We start from the raw sequence: 19,405 nt of genomic DNA on the forward strand, positions 1-19,405 counted from the left end.
CCTTTCATACACAGCACAGAGATAAAAGAAAATGACAGATACAAGGGTGAGAGGAAAGAAGAAAGAAGGGAATGTGGTTGGCTAAACGTTTTAGAGATTGGCAGAGCATTTTACCTCCACTTCTAGTCGACATTCTTCTTCAAAGTGTTGGCAACTCGAGGTGTGAAAGACATCATATGAACATGTTTGACACACACAGGTTGGCAGGTACAAAAGCCAAAGGCAATAATACTTGTTGATTTGTGGATGATGAAATGATTTTAACGTGCTATGATTTGACAGCAATTTGAGATAATGAACCGAAGCCAAAATGCTGTCCCTTACATCACTCAACTCACAGTTTATTAACAGAACTGACAGGGCTACTTAACGCTTCCCAGATGAGCAAAAACAATTTGCTCACACACAGAATTGGGAGAGAAAAAAGCCCAAAAGTACAAAAAGATCCACTTAAAAAAGACAACAATCAAATATTTTGAGAAGAATTTTCTTAACATTTTGTTTCTGTCTTAAATATGAAGCCCTTTTCATCAGAGAGATTCTACTATACCTCACTTTTCCTTCCTTCTATATATTAGTTCATATAATTCGATCACATCAACTCAAAAATATTGACTTGTGCAAATGACAATGTAATGAATTGCAAACAGAGCACAAAGAAATTAAAGAGACAAACAAAGCTTGGGTGAAAACTATTTCAAAATTGGGAATTAAGAGCGCAATTGTTATCAATTTACAAACTGGAGTAGGTCCTTTTATGGGGGGTCCAACCCTTCCCAAGAGTCACCAGATATATCTGAGGGGTTATGAGATAATCAAAAATATAATGATTAAGATTGTTTTCAAACCTGCTTTTTTTCCATTGTGGATAACTGAATAATTTGACCTCATCAGGCTTCTAAAGTTATTCAAATAACAATCACAGAAGGAAGAATCAGCCTTAGAATTTACAACCAGTGGCTGAGGAGTCCCAACCAGTTCAGGTGTTGAAAAAAAGTTTGGGGAGAAACGCCCAACAGCATTGTATGAGGGATATCCAGTGAAAGAGAGCTCCCTACATAAACCATCTTTGCCAAATGTCCCCATTTATGAGGGAAAAAAATGTTTTCGTTCTGAAATGATAATCACCGCCCTCACAAAGTCACAGTTTGGCTTTTGGATCGAGGAGCAAGGATTTGTTCAAAGTTCAAAATCAGTAATAACTAGTAAAAATGAAAAAAAAAAAGGAGAATTCCATCACGATTCTTGACAAAGTATAACTGGAAATAAACAGACCGTACTTTGATGACAAATCCAAGAAGTACCATCAGGTTTTTGAATCGCATGCAGAATCAATACTGGCCAGCTGCTATTATTTGGCAGACGAACAAGACGGTATTAAGAAATTAGAAACAGAGGCCTGTTGTTTCACTGCTGTTGCTTTAACACATTAAAATATGCACACTTTTGGCACAAAATTAGGTTGTGCCATCTAATTACATGTGTTTTTCCTAAGGATTCCACATGATGTCATGGGCTTTGGAGCGGCTCAACCAGGCCTTTGTTGTTCTTTAACACAGATCACCACTGCCTTTCTTCCCCCCACTCCTCACTACCTCTCCCTCTTTCCAAGTTCCTGCGCGGAAAAGACACAACTCCATCAAAACTCCTCTTTCTATTTTCTTTGAGAGGGAGAGAAGTGGGGAGGGGAGGGACGGACCAAGAATGGATAAAGTAAAGAAGGGAGAGGGATGGTATGCAAAAGCAGGTTCTTATCAAGCTGAAGAGAGGAAGCGGCAACAGAAGAGTCCAGCAAATGAGGAGAGTCTGCGAAGAGATTTGTTTGAACAGAGCCCTGGTTTGATCTCGGACACAAACAAGACAACAGGGAAGTTATGCAGAGTGGAGAGAGGGAAAGCCGGAAGGAGAGAGGGATGAGAGGCTTCGAGGGGACCGAAGTTAGCGTTTGCTCATCAAAAGGACAACGGTCTTTGAGGAATTGCCCAAACACACAGACGGCCAGCAGCCTTTTTACACTCAACATCCCCCCAGCCACTACTCAACAAACACAAAGTGTGTGTGTCTTGTCCAGCCTTTGGGAAAAGAGCAGGGGCATTTTTGCGCAACTGTGTCCACATGTTTATGCCAACACATGTATTTCCTGTCCATAAAACAATTTGAATTGTGAGAATACGCAGAAATGTAGAGGCAGATTTCCTCAGTAGAGGGAAGAAACATGTTCTTTTCATTTTTGGTGCAGTTTAAGAGAATTACTGAAACTTTTTCAAAAAGTCTTCTCTTGAGCTTTGTGAGCAGCAGACAGTGTTTAGTGCATTATTCTTGTTTTACGGTTCAGGATATGCACAGACTGCCCTTAAGCTTGGTAAAGGAAAAACACCAGGGACAATATTCTCTATGTGCTCCATGTTTAAGCTCCTACTCAGAATTTAAAATTATATTTAAATTTTACACTCTGGTTTATTTGGTTTTGGATCCAAAATAAGGTAATATTAACTTTATTGGTTCCATATATATATATTTTATATTTTATATAATTTAATTAATTTAATTAGATAACAGAAACTTGTACAATGCGCCTGATCGACCGTCAGTGCCTATGAGCAATAAAAATAGTTTTCAAATTGTATTTGTTTAACTTCTGTCTGGATACATGAACTTCCTGATGTGGGGCACCGGCCAAATGAGAGTGAATGTAAATTCTTAAACTTTTGGCAACCACAGGACCTGAGGCTCATTGACTGTTGCAGATATTCAACAGGATGCAGCTCTCTGTGCCCCAGACACTCCCTCTTTTATTTACAGAGAATTGGCATTGTTTTTTTTAATCTAATGTGATTGGTCGACCCTTGATGTCATCTCAGGCACATCCGCCGTCACTGAGTTACTCCCGCTGCGAGCTGACTGGCAAAGAAATCTATAAATTTCTTTACAAAAACACCCTTTCACAAGGCGTTCACTCCAAGACAAAAAGGGAGCTTGGTCCGGACCGACCCGTTTTACAGATTCAGCAACAAGTGATGAGGACGAGCTTACACCCGGGGCTTCTCCCTCTGAGAAACAGATTTGACGTATGGTGTAAGTAATAAGTCATGTCTTTAACTGCTTTCCCTGTTTGCTGTTTCAAATTGTCAGCAAAGAGGTACTGTGGACAACGACGTGGGTGTGAGACCCTAAAACATCTTTCTGAAAAATGCAAACGGCATGAAAGTTGCCACAGTCACTTAGACAAAACAATGGGGCTACATTTTTGTGGCAGGCTTAGCATTGCTCAGCAGCTCGATGACGGCTACAGGATTGGCATATTGTGTGTTGTGTTGTTTTTGTTGAGTCTGGATTCAGTTAGTTTGTCCCCCCCCCCAACACTGCACCCCTCCAATAAACTTTATCACCAGCTGCCACTGCAATAAACTGATGACGTCTCCAATATATTGATTAAAGTGAAAATTACCTAATTTACGAGATCGCAAGTTGATTTAAATTGCTTGTCTGGTCTGACTAGCCCTCTGAACTGAAAAATATTTCACACACATTTGAGGAGCTGGAATAAGAGAATAGTTCTTTTGCTGAATTACTTTGGATGACCGACAAAAGAATGTACAGAAAGATTACACTACGCAAGATGACAGTAATAATGTAAGAAAACAGTGACCACAGGAAAAATATTAAATTACTGCAACTGACAAAGATATTTGAGGCATTTTAAGGCAGCAGACAAAGGCCTGAACAGTGGAACTCTTAATGTCTGAGAATCTAAAGCAGAAACTGACTGAAAAAAAAACTGATAAAACTTGAAAGATCGCATCCATGTGTCAAATTTCTCTGGGGGCCACAGTCTCTCAGAGGGCGGGGGACTGGAAGGCCTCACGGCGGAAAAACGGAAAGAAAATCATGACATTTTTTTGTGTGGCTGAAAATGCAGAAGGAGGTGTGAGATCACATCCTGCTGTCATAAACCTTTTGGCAGTCAGAGATGCAGAGGTGAACATGTGCAGGCGAGGCAGTGACGGGATGAAACGAAGGCGAGTTTATTGGAAGGTGCAGAGAAAGAAGGATGGAAAGGGCATTAGGGTGAGAGGAAGGGAGCGGCGGGGAGAGACAAACTACATACAGACATACTGGAAATGCTGAAGTCCAAGTGTCACTGAAGTGTCACCGCACTCAGCAGTTGTAATGCAGACAAGGTCAGTGTTCTTCTGGTAGACTTCCAGGCCACTTCAAAACACTCTCTGCATCTGAATCATCATCGGCTCTCCGAGGATTCTCGAATGGCCAACTTTATTGTGGACAGATGAGCTTGATATACGAGGTAAACTTAATTTGACAGGATGTTCATAACACGCTCAGTTTTGCTCTGGTTTCCATCACATGGTCAGATCTTATCCATTGCATTGTTTTTCAAAAAGTAGAATGTGTTATTTGTGATCGACCACATAATGGGACAAAAGGTTGCCACAAAACACATTTCTAATACTGACTGACTGTTTTGTCGCTTTTGGTGTCTTATTCTTCCCAGATGCAGCGACCACAAAATGGCTCAAAGACCGGTGTCACTGCAAGATTTCACACTGTTAAGACAAGTCGCAGCATTTCTGTTTCCTACATTCTCTATTGTTTCTCTAACAAAACCAAGACACTGTTAGCATGACAGCCAGAGTTTCCAGCTAATAATACTACATTAGGAAAATCACCAGCATGCAGCACAACGAATGGCAGCTCATTTATTGCTAAGCAATATCTCAGGGACTGTTTGAGTTCAAGGTGAAGCGGAACGAAAAGCCGCCTGCATTGTATTCAAGCTCAACAGCATTTTATTGAATTGGAATCCAGTAACGAGTTTGATAATCAGATCTGAATTGTTTCCAACTCTTACAGGATCTTTTTAGAGTTAGCTTTCAACAACTTCTCACAAACATAAATCATCATTAAACTTAATATTTGAGAACAAAAGTCAAATACATTCTAATTTATGCACCTTTACAAACCATTGTAACTCCTACCTCATTCTGACTATCTTCTGCTGTCTATCTGAATTTCAGCAGCAAGGGTCCAAAGCTTATCTTACCTTAATCTTATCTTATTGAGCTACAGACTGCCTGCATGTTTTGTACATTACTCTTGGCTGACAGAAAAAGGGGGAACATATTCCCCGCGTAATCTACCAATTAATCAACAATCGTTTGTCAACCATCATCTTTTTTGTTCACGTGTTCGGCTGGTAAAATAGTAATGTAGTTGATTTGAACAATGAAGTGAACTCTTTGGATGACAAGCAAAAAAAAAAACAAAGTTTCCTGCCACGCTTGAGTTTGGCACGCTCCATCCTACGCCACAATTTGTTGTGCTACACAGACGATACTTCAGGTTTTATGGCCTTGTCCCTCTCACAGGGAACTGGGCAGAACACTCTGCTGTGGGAACATAGCCCTTGGCACATCACCACAGTGTCTGAAACAAAGATGCCGGTGCCAAAGCAAATGGAGTGACTTCATCCTGTGTCATCTCACTGAAGGACAAGTGGGCTCTCGGAGGGCCCTCTGAGGGTTCATGGGGTGCGGAGCCGGGCAGAGGGAGCTGAAGTAGATTTACTAAAAGGGCTTTCTGGCTCCAGAAAGCTGCTCTGCGTGCAAGAGATAGAGAGATAATATATATTCAGCAGAAATTCTATTGTTATGCTAAATCTTGCCTCTTTAGCGTATTGTTCCTGGGTGCTGTTGAAATATTATTAATTCCGGTAAAGTTTGCTGAACTGAATTGAACTGAAAATGATACAGAGGGCCAAAAATACTAAATTACAGAGGAAATAAGGTAGAAAACAAGTGAGTATGAAATATGTGTGCTCGTAATGTACAGTGTATAAGCATGGGTATGTGGTTGTAGGTTGTGTGTGTTAGAGGCTTGTCTCCGGTTCTGGAGGCGGTTAAAGCTGAGCTCAGGGCACTTGGAGCCCTGCGTGCTCCCTGTGGAGAGGTGTGCGCCAGCAAGAAGGGAACCAGGGCCTCTGCAGCTGCTCACACACACAAATACACACACTCTTTTAGATCTCTCTTATTGCCTCCTCTGTGTCTTTGCGTCTTTCTCACACATTCTTTTTCTCTTCATTTTTAAAAATCTGAGCCGACAATTTAAAATAAAACAGAGAAGTTGTGTCAGACGGTGCATTAAAAACGTAACAAGATATAATTACAGTGATAAACTGCAGAAACAAAAAAATAAAGAAAACTGCATCAGGATTGGTCCTCAGGTGCAAAGGCAGGTTTAGAACTGAGCACTTCCCAAACCTCCAGTACGGAGAAGTGATTTTGGCACCACAGGTTATTGCAACTTTCCTGTTCATCATGTGACGCACACTGGCCCAAAAAGCATTTTTCCTCACATGCAATCAGTGGAAAAGGAGCATTGTAAAATGGTGACTACATTCTTTGAGTTTCTCAAACGTCCAGAATAATTCTTTTTTTTTTTACTCTCAGAATTTCATCAGCTTTCTCCTATAAGATTTGGAGCGTTTAAAAGAACTTTATTCAAGTATTTAACTCTATGCATGTGTGCAGGAAGTCAACAGGGAGTCTGGGGGGGGGGATTCAAGATAATTCCCTATGAGCCCCAAAATGTGCAGGCACGACGAGGACTGCAAAGGGTTCTTCAGGGTATGCGACCAAGAACCCTTCACGTGAATAAATGAGGTGGTATCTTTAAGCACAGACTTCAACTCATGAATACACCCAATTATACATATAACAAATTATTCTGTGATGGAATCCAACTTGTTTGGAAACTTCTGTTTGAATTTGAGTCTAATTTGGGATATTATTATTTTAAGAGCATCTCAGTCTGTGAAATAGCATGTTTTCATCCAGCTGCTCCACAGTCACTGTTCCCATCTGAAGTCTAACTAGTACTTGCTTCCAGGAGAAGTCCGGAGGAGGAAATCTCTCTTCTACTCTGATTACAGCAACCAAGGTTCTCATTTACCAACAACAATAATATAATATTAATTGACCGATCAAGTAATAATGAACTGTAGTTTAAGAATTTCTAATTATCCTAATTCACTTTAGTATTTGCCATCAACCAGCTTCCTTAACATCCTTATCTTTTATTAATGTTATTTAACAAACTGTCAAGAGTGCAGGAAATGATTTCATTATCAAGAAACTAATTGAGAAAATAATTGAAATAAGTATGTCACAGAAATACAACAGAATATGGTACTTTCTGGACGGTTAGAGACATGTTGTTTTTGCAGGGACAGTGTGTTGCTCAAGGACACTTACGCAGAGCAGATGCCGCTGTCAGGACAGCTGCCAGCCGCCAGCTGCCAGCCCCTCGGTTTGAGAAGCAGCTGAAGGATGCTCTGTGGGTTCATGGTTCCAGTTCATGAAAATTTCAGCACAACGTGAATGGTAAAAATAATCAGGGTGGAATCCAGTCTCATTACTGAAATTCATTGCAGGGACTGAATGCAAAACAAGCCTGTGATGCATTTAGACTCCAGGAGAACTTCACTGAATCAGATTGAAGTAAATGAAGGGAACGAAGAAAAAGGAAATAAGAAAATTACTTTTTTGGGGAAAAGGGGGGGATTTATTAAATTATGTTTAATTTTCAGAATGGGGTTATTTTTCTTTTTTAAAACCTTTTATCTTCTCTAGCCTGGGTCCAGTGGAGTTATGGTGTGCAGATGTGTGTTTGCATGCATTTTTCTGTGTAGAAGTGTGTGTGTGTATGACTGACTGTGTGTGTCCGGTCAGGTGTAGAGTGTCTAAGCGAGTACCAGCAGAGTGTAATAGAGATGTGGTGGGAATGCAGCAGGTCTGACATCAGTGGGCTCCATGATAAATGTGTACTTTGCCAAATGGACCCTTCAAATAATCCTATATACGCATGACTACTTTCACACACATACACACACATGCATGCATGCATGCAAAGGTGGCTTTGATACAGTGGACAGAGTGCATTAAATACAGTGTGTGTGGATGTTTTCTCTTTTCTAAAATCCACCGGATGAAATCGTCAAAGATGGCATCTTTAAGAACTAACAAACTGTACTATGACAATAATGGTGCCTCCTTCCTCCTCCTAACAACTCATCCGCTTCACACAACATCTGACTCCTCTGTGGGCGCTGAGCCCCGACAACCAAAAACAAATTCGACATCAAACAGAAAACTGATACTGTAAAACAAGGGCAGAGAGGGGCTACAGGTGTCTCAGTGTGAGTACAGGTGTGTGTGTGTGTATGAGTGTATGTGTAACACAGTATGCACGGGGGCTGTGTGAAAATGTGCGGGCAAGCACAGGTGGGTGTATTTTTCCCTCAGCCCCTTCCGTCCATGCAGACGTTAACACATGAGGGTATGTTTGTCTCCACCAATGCACGTAGACACGTGCTTATGGAACCGAAGGTCTGTTTTCAATTTTTCTTTTTTGTTTTTTTTGCTCTAATGTGAGAAAACAAGTTGTTATTATTACGACTCCAATGGTGGGTAGAGCTTTTTGGCACCATGAAGCGGGGCGGCAGAGAGGACCAGTAAGGCTCAAAAAATGAAAATAAGTGGGAAGTTGTCCAGTTTCCTTTAGCCAATGCTGGCTTTATTAGCTGTCTATGTATGTCCATAAATATTTATAAACAGTATAAATCAATATAAAACCAGACAAGGGGAGAAAAAAAACACTCCACACCCTGAAAGTGACGGAGGCCCAGCCTTGGTCTGGCATTTATCTCAGAGTCATTAAAAATGAGTGGGAAATTATTAGTGACAGGCTTATGGAATTACATCATGCTTAGGGTCAATGGGCCTCCCCCCAAGGTATAATGAAAAGCATCAGAGGGGCGATGATTACCCTACACACGCTCAGTATTTACCTCAGTTGGGCAATGCTAATTTTTTTTAAATCTTGCAGTAATGCTGTTGTAGCATGAATCATTTATACCAAATGATAAATTATTAGTTAATCCAAATAAGATGTAGAGTCTCTAATCTTATTGGTTGCAAACATGAATGCATTATGATGACATATGATATGACATCATTTTCTGTCTTGGTCTAAAGTCTGAAGGGATGTAAGATACCAGGAAAAATACATTTTTGAACTATGCATCATTTCATCTTCTTCTTTTTGACTGCATCACTAATATGTGATACTCATAAGACATTGTATCAAAATGAATACTTTTCTGATCACCTTGAGCTTTAAATTGTGTCAACCCAATTTATTAGGCAATATTATGAAAAACCTTTGACCAATCAGCTCAAAAAGTGAATCATCCTCTCTAGTAAGATTATAAACAACTTTGGTAAAAGACCATCCATGTGTTGTTGAGTAATTTTGCACAATACACACACACACACACACACACACACACACACACACACACAACTCAATATAACGCAACAGAAGTTGAAATTCGTGCTTTCACAGAACATTTCACAAGTTTGCTACCAGAAAGACGTCAGAATAATGCCTCAAATGCACCCTTGCCTGCGTTTGGTTACCAAGATCATGCTTTGTGATTTTCACATGTGGCCTTTGGATGCATATTTCCAGTTTAGCTGTTATATATATTATTTCCACATTAGGAAGCCAGATCTACAGTGACAAAGAGATGAATCAATTCCAGCAGCATTGGAAAGAAATTCTTCTTCCGGATCTCTGCATGCACATGCATCTGCCAAGACTGTTGATGTTTTCCACATTGTACAGCTGCAGTTTCCCTGCTAATTACACTAAATCTTCCACAAAGGTATCTACAACTTTTTGAAGTAAACAGGAAAAGACGACTTCTAACCATGTTCACCTGATTTATCATGTCTCTACCTCCACTGCCCCAGTCCTGAACAAAAAAAGAAAGCACCTGGTACAGTGTAGGTTTCCATTCCAACTTCTGAAATGATTTAGGACAAAACCTCTCCCGAGATTCAAGCAGAAAAACTTTTTTAAAAAAAAACCAAATGGTATCAATGCATCTCTATAATGTCTAAATGTTGCATGTATCAAGTCATCCTGTTTATGGCTAACATGTGCATACAAGAAAGAACTTTAAAACTCTACCCACATGTACAATCCAACCCACATACCGTTAAAACCACAGAACTTAAGTGTCTTGAAAACAAAGTTTTCTGGCCGTCACCGGCAAACACTCCACCGCTGCCATTTCACACCATATCTAAAATATATATGCGTCTCATTGCAGATCTATGGAGCCAATTAGCTATTTATGTCCTCCATCTGGTTTGATTGCTGTTGTAAGAACTGTATTAATTTAAGAAAATCAGGAAATGTATGTTTGTTTCTGTCACAGATAAGGGTGAACAAATAGCAAAATAACTGGAGAAAGGTATAAATATGATGATTTTACAACATGTGTTACAGAATACAGAAGTAGCAGTCCATACCCATTTTATTATAAAGGGCAGATATATGCAATGTGACTACACTTGAATGTTCACGACAATTCCAGACGAAACTGTGAGCTTCATCAATTAAATTGACATGCGTTGTCCTGTTTTATTTCAGGTGGCTTTGAAATGTTGAGTTGTACACTAAAGGTATCATTATCTCTGTTGTGAATGCAACATCAGAAAGTTGAGCAGAGTGGTCTTCAAACCGCTAAAATATTTAGCAACTGAGTCCAACATTTACGCACGCGACCATAAGGAATGTTTAACAACCTAATTATCCCTCATACTGAACATGTGTGGAAGCACCTGCTTGTAATATATTCAATATTAGTCATTTAAGCAGGTGTTTCCTTCATTGTGTATTACATGCCACTTTTTGCTGAATATTTTCAAGGATTTTGTGCTTATTATCTCCATACAGCTGCAATAATACTGCTGGCTTACAACATGGATGGTTTTGCAATATTGTATTTTATATCTCACTATGTCAACTTGCAGTGAATGATAAGCCCTCTATTGAAGGACAATACAGCATGTTTTTCTGATTCGTGATACAAATGTCTTTATTTGACAAGATAAGGTAGACAACAAAGTCAAAAATGTTTTGTGCCTTACAACAATGTAGGGTCCAGATATTTTACAGGATCCACGCCAGACGGAATGACTATGGACCGTTAATTTAACCGAAAGAGTGGTAGCTCATGACACAGAGAACAAAGACACTCTTCAACACTGTCATTGTCCATACAGCTACAGCCAGGCCCTGTCCTCAACGTGTGGCTATTCATTGTCATGAATTGTAGTGGCATTTGATGGACAATAATCTTAGACGAGAGGAGGGGAGGAAAATGTGCTCAATGTGTCACAAGGGCAGCGAAAACAGACGATCCTTGTTTTTAATCTCTCCAGTCATTTCACAAATAAACTCACCAATTGTTCTGATTGCAAATGTGCAGATTGGAAAAACCTGTACACAAAAACAAGTACAGTTGGACTTATATTTGTACTAACACTGATGCTAACAATCTGTTAGCTTACAATGAAAATGCCCGAAAGCTAATGCTTAACAGGTATGTTTTCCATGTGCACCATCTTTGTATAGCGAGCTAACATGCTACCATTTGATAATTAGTACTAAACCCAAAGTAGAGTTGAGGCTAATGAAAGGGGTTAGTTTGCAGAATTTTGGTCATTCACCAAACCAGACAAATGAAAATCTTGCCTTTATGATTGCACAGATGAAAAGGAATTAACAAATTGAAAAATCAACATCTGGACAAAAGTTCTTGACAACTGCTCAAGTACTTGTAAAAAACTTAGCTGAAAACTACAAATGTTGGGAATCAATCATTATGCAATTATTGGTCCCAACATTGTTTCTTCAAGATTCAGGGTTGAACTAACAGTCACTCAAGAACTAGATTTGTATAATATTCTGTGTAAAACTTGTTCTGCTTTTTACCGCTTCACCCAGTCTTGGATTAAGCCTTTAGTATCAGAACAATTAAAGCTGAGTAACACAGCCACAAACTTAAGGAATTTATTTTAATCAAAATGATTCAGAGGCTCCATATTAATCTTTCTGCCACACATCTTAAGGCCCCGACAGACACAAGTGTTGCCTATACAGGCCTAGCATGAGCTCTGGTCAAAGTCTTTTTCTCCTCTGAGCTGGCCATTGTTGTGAGGGCTGATAAATATTTACTCTTCCCAGCTTGGCAGGGAAATGAGTGGGAGGGGAGAGGGACCCATTGTGACAGAGGGGTCAGAGATGCTGACAAGCCAGCAGGGTCCTTCCTTCCCCACTGGCACCCAAAACCCCAATACACTGTTCGGTCTAAGATCCACTGCCAGTAATGGTTAGAGCTGGGATGTTTGTGTGAGTGGGTGTGTGATGGTGATGGAGAAACAGAATGGGATGGGGAAATGAGATATAGACAAGCAGACAGTCAAAAAAAGGCAACCACAGAAAGAGACACAGGCCCAGATTAAAAAAAAAGGGCTTTTGAAATATAAGAGTGGGGAAGGTTCCCCTCTGAGAGCTGACAGACCACCAGCAGAACTCACAAAACAATAGAGCAAAGGGGATCCACAACACCAGACAATACAGACAGAGAGAAAGAGGCTCTAGTGTTATGAATACACATGTCCCTCCAGGCTTCATCTCCCCACTTACCCACTCCTCACAAAAGAAACCCAATAGTCATTTTTCTAAGGCTGAACAAAACAGGCCTTTCCAGGGGCATCCACATTTAAATTGTCTATGTCAAAGTAACAATAGCTGTTCAGTTTTAGTTATTTTTAAGAAATTAAAAACAAAAAGAATGGCTGTTTGTAATGGTCTGTGGGAATGTGAGGAGGGTGATTACTCATCCCCTCGCTAGCCTGAGCATTCAGGTCAAACCTCTAGATCAGGTGTAGGGAATGATTTTCCTTTCAAGCGTCATTTTAGTTTTTATGACATCCTTTCAGGGCCATACTAAAGACATATCCCACTAACCTCTAATGTGATCGCTGGAACCGCTTCTCTTTGGCAAAGTATCTGATGTCAAATGGTGGTCTTGATGGGGCTACGCACAGCTGGTTTGGGTCAGTCAGCCTTAAGCCAAATCGAGTCTTTGCAAGCGTCAGTTTTGAAAGGAACTGCTCAAAGCCATAGGTTTTCACAGACAGAAATGTAAACTTCAGTGCATGTCTGAGCAGTGGGAAGTTGTTGTCCGTAGCTTTGAGTTTGTCGTTGCTTGGTAGGACATTGATTTTGTATATTATTTTTTGTAGGGCACATCAGCTGGTTCTTCACTGAAGGGCGTAGCAAATATATTCACTTCCTTTAGTTTACTGTTCATACTGTGCTGAATCCTGTCACTAAATGCCGGAGGGAGTTTTAAAAACTCACCATCCCGGATGGTCCCCACCCCAGCTCTAGACCAACGGCACCTCCCAATCCCCCCAAGTTTCCTTACTGTCCTCAAGACAGCGGAAAAACTTCAATAAATTCCCCATTAAGAGTTGAAGAAGAGAACCAGAGTAAATAAATAAATGTGTGTAAATATCTGCTACTGAAAGAATGATCTCTTACATACACACAAATAACCAGCAACTCATCTAGGTGTAAAACACATGTACAGGTCAAGCTTCCTACTACTGTGATCAAAGACAGTTTTTCCTCTAACTCAGCACCTACAAAAATAAACAGAGGTCAGATTTACATTGATGTGAAGCAGTGTATCCGTGCCTTTCCTTCATTTATCATTTCCTGTCCCTTTCCCTGGTTATAACAGTTGTTTCCTGTCTGAGAGAGGCTTGTATAAGAGTACAGGGTCAGTGAATTCAAAGCAAACATTTCTCAGACTAAGAGCTGAATTATACATGAGACTAGTGAAACTACATACTGTGTATTTATGACAGAAGAAAGTCCAGCAGACACTACATCACATAGATACAATTACTGTTCACACTCTTGGTGAACTGTGGGGGAGGGAATCTGTGCTTTTGCGCTACTCTATCAAAAGGCTTTTAGTAAAACCACAACATAAATGTCTGCAAACAGAAAGAGAACTGAAGACTATGTTTATACGACTTGCAGGATCTAAAGAATATTCTGCATTTCTGTAAGTGAACTGAAAAAAATTCAAGTTGAATGAATTTTCAGTCAACCAATAATTGCAATCTAGATACATTTTTATAAACCTAAGAAAATAATTGCACCATGAATTTGCCATTTTCAATATTGATTTGAGCCAGGCAGGGTACTGAACCAATGCAAAGGATTTTCTGAGCATCTGCTTAATGGTGCCTCAACCAACAGGATCACTGACATAAGATCCACACTGTAAAACCTCACGCAATAACTTAGTGGAATCAACCAATCTTTTCAGATTATTCAAGTTAATTCAATTTACAATATCTAGTCTACATTTTCAGACCACTGAAGAACTTATAATCATAGGTTGTAACTTGCTGGTCAAGTGAAGTCGGCAGAACTGACTTGAGCCGTTTTCAGACATGACCTGCAGGTAAAGTCTGGAGAATCGGGTCTGGAGTTTACCCAGAGTTTGCTTTTCACACAAGCGTTATTCAGACAAGAAGTGACGTATTAACTCTGATGTGGAGATCTTGTGATTTTCTTTACAACACACAGACAGCAGTGTCAGCTCTTATCAACACCAAAAAATGTGTCACCCTGTTCATACGTGCTTATTAATGTCATACTGTAATGTACATCACTGGCGTTGTGGCAATACTGAAGGGTTGAATAAATGTATCAGAATTCATGCTACTTCTATGGTTATTTCTAGGCTATAGTTGTCAATAGCAACACTTTAGATTGGAGAAAAAAAAACAACCTCTGCATTACAATGTGTATTATACAACCATTATTGTGCATAGTAACTAAACGAAACAACATGGCTGGAAAGAACATCTGGTATGAGTACAACATCCAATAACAGAATGAGCATCTGTATCGGAGACACAAATGATTCAATGTGGTTCATTGAACTTTCACTGAGCATACTGTATATTTTTCCTCTTATAACCTCATGAGACTCACGCCAGATGGCTCATGTCTCATATTTATGATTTTATTATAAAACCTGCAGGAAGTCCTCTGGTATGCTTGTAATACAGAGCTGGTAATTAGGGTTTGGTCATTTTCTTTTTGACCCGTCATCCATCAATGGCAACAACTGAATGCATGTGAATGATGCTTTTAGAGGACAATTCTTTGCTACATTTGATACCTCAAACACTGAAAAGGATTTAAATTGTTGAACAGGTTCGTAGTTAGCGGATGTATACGCCTAACCCTAATGTTAAAACTTTTCTTAAAATCCATTTCAACAAGTTCAAAATATTGGGAAAATCAAGACTGAGCATCTGTCATTGATAACCAACCAAGACTCTATTGACATATTCCAAAATGTTTCAACATAAGCAGTTTTTCCATAAGATTTATTGTCCCTTGACATTAATATGTGGTTTCATTACGCATTACATTTTCAGTTTTGTCATAAACTGTGGACATGCTCCAAGTCAAATCATATTTTGGCCGCAGAGCCTCCACCTCAGCTTTCACACTGATGTCATTTCATGACACCTGTGCCTTGTTACATTGAGGAGTCGTGTTTTCCAAATGCCCCTCCAACAATCACACCAAGGAACAGAACAGATTATTTAAATCAACAAATCATAAACTTTAATGATGGCATCATTCCGAGTCCTCACAGCTGAGGCTTCTAATGAAGCAAAAAACATGCAACTATCTGCCAACATAAGCTAATTGGACATGTAACAGCCGCCGGAGGCATCTTCAGACAGACGTACTGTAGTATAGATAAACATCCAAAACCATTCATGAGGCCCATAAAGTCTGGTGGACAACCTGAGGCACTGGATGATGACGCAGCAGTCATTTACAACTCTCCAGGATCAAAGTTCCAAAGTGTGTGTGTGTGTGTGTGTGTGTTGTAGAGGGATGCACAATAAGCTAGTGGCCAGGTTCAGCCCAAATGTACACTCAACCTAGTAATCAAGGCTTCCCATGCACGAGACAGTCAACACAGCTGTGGAGAGCAGAGAGGGTGGATCAATCGCTGGTTACTGGCAGATTTGTTTGAGTCAGCAAGCTAAGAGACATTAGGGTAAATCACGAAAACCTTTTTAACTTTCCCCTCTAACCACCTTCCTGTGGTTTTTCCAATCACCCACTTGGCATCTGTTGTGTATATTAGGCCAGGCCATTATTCGATGATTTGATGAATCCATCTGTGAATATTTTCACACAACATATTGGGGCTTTGCAATACAATCACAATTTCAAATGCTTAAAGTGATTATTTCAGCAGGTAATGATAGATTTCATTACTAACTCACACAAGTGTGACCATGTACATTGTGTCCATGTCATCGCAGATGGGAAGTTTCAACGGTCATCTCCTTCCATCTTCGTGATTCTTTGCCAGATGTTTCGCCATGGGCAACAGCCTCTCACATTGTCTGGACTCCACGCCAGATGTGCATAAGAAATGAAATACACATTTGAAACACCACCTAATGAGAATAGAAACCCATTTGTAATGGTCCAGACATTTGGGCCTGGATATCATAAAAACTTTGCCTTTTACATATGAACAACACTGGACATTTTCAGGAGAAAATCAAGAGTTCAGTGCATTGCTATATTTAGAACTTCATCTAGGAGCTGAATTGATCAGGAGATGTGTCAGATATGTCTGATTTAGCTCAGGAGGCTATGCTGATTGTTCAATCACTATTATGCATTTGCTTTGAGATCATTAAAGAGAGCAGCATATCATAATGTCAGGGATAAAAAATGATTTTATGAAGTTTGTGAAGTTGGTAAACATAAGTGCAAGAAACTTTATCAGTTAGAATATGGAAAAATGAACGAAGCCGCCAGGCGTTACAGTAGTTGGAAGTGGAATGATCTACTGCTACACAGCCAATGTTCAGAATTTAAAGCATTGAGGTCACATCTTAGCCAGAGGAATAGCTGACTAGATTTATTTTTTAATAAACAGTCCACCGAATGAATCAGTATGCATTTCACATTTTATTGCATTGAGGTATTTAATAATTACATTAATTGATGACTCCACTACCACAACTAATATCCGTATAATTTGTTGATCACATTTATTTTTAGCTCTTTCCCCAGCTACTTAAATTTACTTCCCTCATGCAACCACCACTACCTCATTCGCTGTAATTTTGGTTTACTTAATTATTACCACAATTTGCTTCCCAATTTTCTGACGCTCAAACTGGGAGAACACATGCGGAGAGAAATGATTCAAGTTGATGTCACAGAGTAAACGCTGCCAAAAAACTGCTGAGCACATGTCAACAAAAAAATTAAATAAATAAAAATTATTATTTGCAGATTTTCACTATATAACTTGATAAATAAAGCCAGTGTTTTCTTTCTCTCAGGCGCTACAGAGCTTTTCCCAGGCCATGAAATCTATTGAAGGGAGAGTTCGAGCTGCTGCAGGCAGGAGAAGTTGGGCCTGGCACAGCTGAAACTTCCAGTCCTGCACAATCAACAACAGACGCTGCCCATGTTTCAAAACAGCCTCAGCTGCTTTTTTTCAAAGTGTTCTTCACATTCATGAATTCAATGAAGATACACACACACATAAACACACAAGCATAAAATGACTAAACATAATAATAAATGGAGCCAGGCACGCACAGTCAGACTTTTAAACATGTGTGTGCACTCACAAACCTCTTTGCATGCACGTCACAGACACTGAACTCTAACGGTAAAGCATCCATTTAATGCATAGGCACACACAAACACACATGTCCAGTTTATGTTTCCTACATCTTAACATGACAAAGCAGCCTATGTGAAAGAATGAGTAGGGAGGACAGGCTGGCGTCCAACTTGAACTTGCTGAGACTGAACGGAGAGAGTTGTTGGCTGACTGACACGGCCCTGAAAGGCTTTCAGCAGGTCAGGGCAGAACGAAGCAGAAAGACAGAATGAGTGAGTGTAAGAGACAAGTGTGTTTGTGAGTGTGTGTGTGTGTGTGTGTGTGTGTGTGTAGGAAGTCCAGAAGAATTGGGTTAGTGAGAGAAGTGTGTTTGTGCTGGTGATTAAATGTGAATGTAAGGCTGCTCTGCTGCCTGACTTAAGATATATACTTCAACAAAAGTCATGTGTTGGACAAAGTAAGAGGACACACTAGACCCTGAACTGTTGATACAGCCATACATTTTTTATCTTAATCCAACTATCGTGTTTAAAAAAAAAAAAAGACCCTTAATTCACAGATTGAATTAAGCAGAATTTAATTAAACCAATGCACATAATGAAAGAGATATACGTTTTCTTGATACTACTTCCCAGAATACGAATCCAATTTAAAGGGTCTGTGAGCCTGCAAGGGCACTGAGAGTTATAAGTCTGAGGTAAACACCTTTACCCTGCTCACTGACCCAGTTGTAGCAAGGTGAAGAACAAACATCCTCACCTTTTACCCGAGGCTTGTCTGGACTCGCCAGAGAGAGGGACGGGGTGAAAGAAAGACCGGCAGGAGAGGCTTTACTCTTATATACAAACACCCTTGTGTTTTTCTTTGTTGGGCTGCTTGTGATTAAAATACTGATTGAGGAATATAACTTTTCCAATTGGATACTCTAAATTAGTCCGTGCAACTCTCAGTCTACGAGGGTTGGGTTGTTACTTTTTTACCATACAAAAACAAAAAGCAGGACATTATGGGTTCGGATTGAAACACAACAAATCAGTTAAAGCTTTGTTGTGGACAATACTATGTATCGCTGAGGTACTACGAAGGTCACAACAGCCAGTTGTTATAGTAGAACCATTTACTTTGTTTCATATTTTGAGTGTTGAGTGACTACTGTTCATTCATGATTTCAAAATCCCAAGACTAGGGCATGGTAGCAGCTTGGTGTGCTGTGCTTTGAGCCAATGCTAACATTAGTATGGTAGCATACTCACAATGCTATCATTCTGATACAAGTAATGTTCATCATGTTCTTCATCTTAGTTTAGTTTGTTAACATGCTAACATTTGTTACTTAGCATAAAATGCAAAGTACAGCAGAGGCTGATGGGAATGTCACAATTCCAGGTATTGAGTGATAAAACCAAAGTGTTGCACAGAGTGAACATTTGGAACTGGGGATGGTATTTGATAAAAAGTGAGCAAAGAGATGGATATTCTCAGATTGATCACCAAAACTATTATACAGCATTTTTCAGTTGGTAAAATAATGTCAATGCATTTAAAATAAGTCATTTATAGTGGTATAAACTATATGATGTTCTGCTTTGCTCAGTTACAAGATATGTACATGTCTTACCTGTAGGATGACAATGTAGCATGCTGTGCATCTATTCATGCGTTCAGGCACTTTAAGTCCTCGGAGAAACAAGTAAATCTGTGGACAAAAAGAAAATATGAATCTGTCATTGTTCTTTTTTCAGGATACATTAGGATCAC

At 39.7% G+C, this 19,405-nt stretch overlaps 1 protein-coding gene across 3 annotated transcripts in view; it reads right to left on the reverse strand.

Annotated features, from left to right (window-relative positions):
• disp1 (dispatched homolog 1 (Drosophila)) overlaps positions 1 to 19,405 on the reverse strand; it is an 89,037-nt gene that overhangs the window by 38,747 nt on the left and 30,885 nt on the right. For all 3 annotated transcript variants that reach the window (XM_069515528.1, XM_069515527.1, XM_020091884.2), the window contains one exon: positions 19,266 to 19,343. The gene's annotated coding sequence lies outside the window, so the exon portion shown is untranslated. The remainder of the gene's footprint in view (positions 1 to 19,265; positions 19,344 to 19,405) is intronic.

Source organism: Paralichthys olivaceus, chromosome 19, assembly GCF_024713975.1.
Source record: "Paralichthys olivaceus isolate ysfri-2021 chromosome 19, ASM2471397v2, whole genome shotgun sequence".
NCBI classification, from domain to species: domain Eukaryota; kingdom Metazoa; phylum Chordata; class Actinopteri; order Pleuronectiformes; family Paralichthyidae; genus Paralichthys; species Paralichthys olivaceus.